Source organism: Eucalyptus grandis, chromosome 11, assembly GCF_016545825.1.
Source record: "Eucalyptus grandis isolate ANBG69807.140 chromosome 11, ASM1654582v1, whole genome shotgun sequence".
Taxonomy (NCBI): Eukaryota; Viridiplantae; Streptophyta; class Magnoliopsida; order Myrtales; family Myrtaceae; genus Eucalyptus; species Eucalyptus grandis.
Window position 1 is genome coordinate 14,077,668 of NC_052622.1, and position 3,476 is coordinate 14,081,143.

Sequence of the window (3,476 nt, forward strand, 5' to 3'; positions counted from 1 at the left end):
TGCCGTTTTTGATTAATTATTGGTTTCAGCTTAATATAATTACCTCTCACCAAAAAAAAAAAGAAAACCTTGATCACAATTGAAAGAAGAACTGTAGAAATTCTACATAGTTTGGAGAGAGAGAGAGAGAGAGAGAGAGAGAGAGAGAGAGAGAGAGAGAGAGAGGTTAAATTGTGGGAAGAAGATCTCGGATGTAATGACGGTGAACTTGTTCTGTGTTTGAGTATTGCGTGAAGGGGATCTCATGAAATTGATAAGTGGAAGTTTAATCACAAGAGAGAGTCTCTAAATCGAGAGCTTGCTTAAATAAATTATCAATGGGCGAAACGCTTAGACACTCGTGATATCAAAATGAAAAGGGCATTAAGCATATACTTAGTTGTGCCGAGTTCAATTTAGTTCCACATTTCTTGAACAAGTAGAGATACGAAATAAGAAATTTCAAAATCACATTCTAATCACACAATATTTACACGAACTCAAGTTACTTGCCGAGATGACACCAATGCAGTAAACACACAAGGTAGAAAATCTGTACGTCATGTAGAGACTTCATTCATACTTATGCAGTAGGGTAAGAGGCCTTCCTTAGCGCTGACATCTCTCCATCATATGTATCCTTCCTCGCCCCGCGGGTTCTTCACCAGCCAAAATTTGGTGCCGTCATCGCTAGTCCCATATCCGACCGCGGTAACTCCATGGTCCAAGTCGGTCCCGCAAGCTCCGGGTGAACACGCTGCTGGAGTAGAATTGGAACTCAAATCCTCCGGCATCGATGGCCACGGGGAAACCGGCTGATTGGCGACTGCCTTTAGCAATGCGTCCTCGCTGTTGGCAGGAACGTCTTCGTAGCCCTTATGATCACAACGCAGTTCGATTCGGATTTGACATTGCATTTTACCGTCCGTGCCCACGTAGAGATAGTTTGTCTCGGTTGTGAGGCCGTGTTTCTCGACGAACTGGAGCGCGCTATCCATCTAGCCACCTTCACATCCTTCGTCCTGGCCACCGACGTCGCAGTCGACCAACTCTTGCTCGGAGAGAGAAATCAACTTACCCGTGGATATTTCATCGATTCCTTCCACAGCCGCCGCGGCTGAAAAAGCCCAACAGCATCCTACATTTTTGCAATGGAAACAGGACAATCAAATCAGAACAACAACATTCTTGGAGAAGAAACTACAAGAAGATCAGGATTTTAACAACATAATGCGTCAAAGAATGTCGAATATTTGCGAAGGTAAATAATGCTCATTCATGAACTAGATTCCATCAATTTACCACATTGGCCTTGGTTCTTAACAGGCGTCACAGCTCCTTTCTCCAATCCATGCTCGAAGGCACCGCGGTGACATTTCCGTACTTGAAAGATGCGGCCATAGTGGAGCACATGTTCGACTTGAATCGGTTCCTTGCCTTGAATTCTTCATTTGTGAGGTCGGCAAACCGATTGACGCCGAGCTTGTAAGGTTTGCCTCTTTCCCAATTGAACGACTCGATTCGTTTGCACGTTGGCCTTGAATATCTTGAAGCGGCTTTCCCTCTCGTCCATGTCCTGTAGACATGCCCGTAACGCCCCATCCACTGCTCGTGCAAGTTGAACATGAGATCGTCTTGCTGGAGGGTCCGACCAACGGCTTGGCAAGCCCAAGCTCCCAAAAGGAAGATCAATATCAGTAGAAGGCAATATTGGTTTCTGAAGGATCCATGACTTCACCAGCAGATGCAAATGTTTAAAGAGCAATGAAAAGTTAAAAGTGATCAATGGATGAGTGCGCACACAGACTACTGAGATTAGCCTCAAATTATAGTCCTGAAGTTTCGGAGCGCGCGATGAACTTGGTTGTGGATTCTTCGACTATCTGGATAATCCAAGCTGTTCATAAAAAATCAATGAATCCTTTCCAGATTAACAGAAGCAGTAATCATCTACGTGCCGGAGAGAGTGATTTGAGATGGACCGGCTCATTAAATTCATTGAAGTTCCTCCTTTCTGTTTCGCTGGACTGATAAATTGGACTTTGTGCTTTGGTTGCAGCATGATAGAGCAAAATATTCGGTTAGATGTGCCCAGTTTGCTTGTTCTAAATGCTTGAAAAAGATGGTAGACTTTGATTTAATTTTGATAACCTTCATTGAGATTTCAAGACTTTTATTTTGTCAACCGAAATTTAGGAGTTTTATTTAAAAGTCTTAATCTATTGTACAGATGCTGATTCATTCTAAATCTTTAATTTGACTAATATAATTTTAAACTTTTGATAATTTGCCAAAGTAATCATTCTAGCCAATTTTGACTGCGATCATTGATGGAGAAGATGACCAACAATGATGTCGACACTTTTCAAATTATCTGACCATAGGTGGGGCCAAGTCTCACTGCAATTGATGAGGGTTGACCTTGCCGGCCCTGCGCCTAAGGCTGATCGTCGGTGATCGGCGGAGGAATAAGGAAAGTAAAGGAAAACAAGAAAGATAAGTAAAAGAAAAATTCAAAAAAATATTTAAAAATTTAGAAATATAAAAAAGTTGTAATAATTGTCTATGTTAGCATTGGCTATTTCACGTACGACAATTTGGTATCCACTGCGGTTGTCGGCCAAAATTGGCTCCAAGGCCTACATTAACAAATCATTGTAAGGTTTATGATTAAGTTGATCAAATTAAAATGGTTAGAATTGAATTATTATCTATATAATATGTTTATCACTTTTGGGTAATCATTCCGTGAAATTCATATACAAGTAAATCTTAAATGAATTTGTTGATTTTTTTGACAGTCTGTCGATAATTATGATTTTCATAATTTGTGGAGAAGAAAAGGATATCTACATTACTGGCAAAGTACTGAGCTTGTTTATTTCCTCTAAAGCTCCGAGTTCGATGTCAGACTAATCTCGCAATATAATGAGACCCGTGAGTAAAATACAAATATTTAATACTCCTGATGCACATGTTTGCGAGACTTAACATTAGTCTTGCATTTAAATTTTTGACCATTTTATGTTGCGGAAGCAAGCGATTGGTGATCAAGTTGACGAAATAGTTTTCTTAGCATTAAGCATGCTACATAAATTCCATTTTGGTATATAATAGAATCGCGGAATGTGGTCCCAAATTTCTTGAACGAGTAGAACAAAAAATGTTCAATTAAAAATGGAAATTCCAGGACTATGGACTTCACAACACGTGACATACTCACAAATTTGTCGAGTGCACATTGTATAGTTTATTTAGACTTATGTAGACGAAAAGGGGAAAATTACCAAAAGTTATAAATCTATTGTAATTGTGCCCAGTTCGGTTAATTAGCCAAATTTGGCTACCGTGGTGCTAACATTGACAATTTTTAATAATTTTTTTCTAATTTTTTTTTTATTATTTTGAATTTTTTTTCCTCCTTCCTTTGTTCAGTCGTTGGATTGAGGCGACCAATCGAGGCAAAAGGGCCGATTGCCGGCTAGTGGCGAGGTTCA

General features: G+C 39.9%; 1 pseudogene; it reads right to left on the reverse strand.

The window, feature by feature from the left end:
- Positions 1-539: 539 nt before the first annotated feature.
- Positions 540-3,476, reverse strand: part of LOC120289759 — a 24,580-nt pseudogene continuing 21,643 nt past the window's right edge.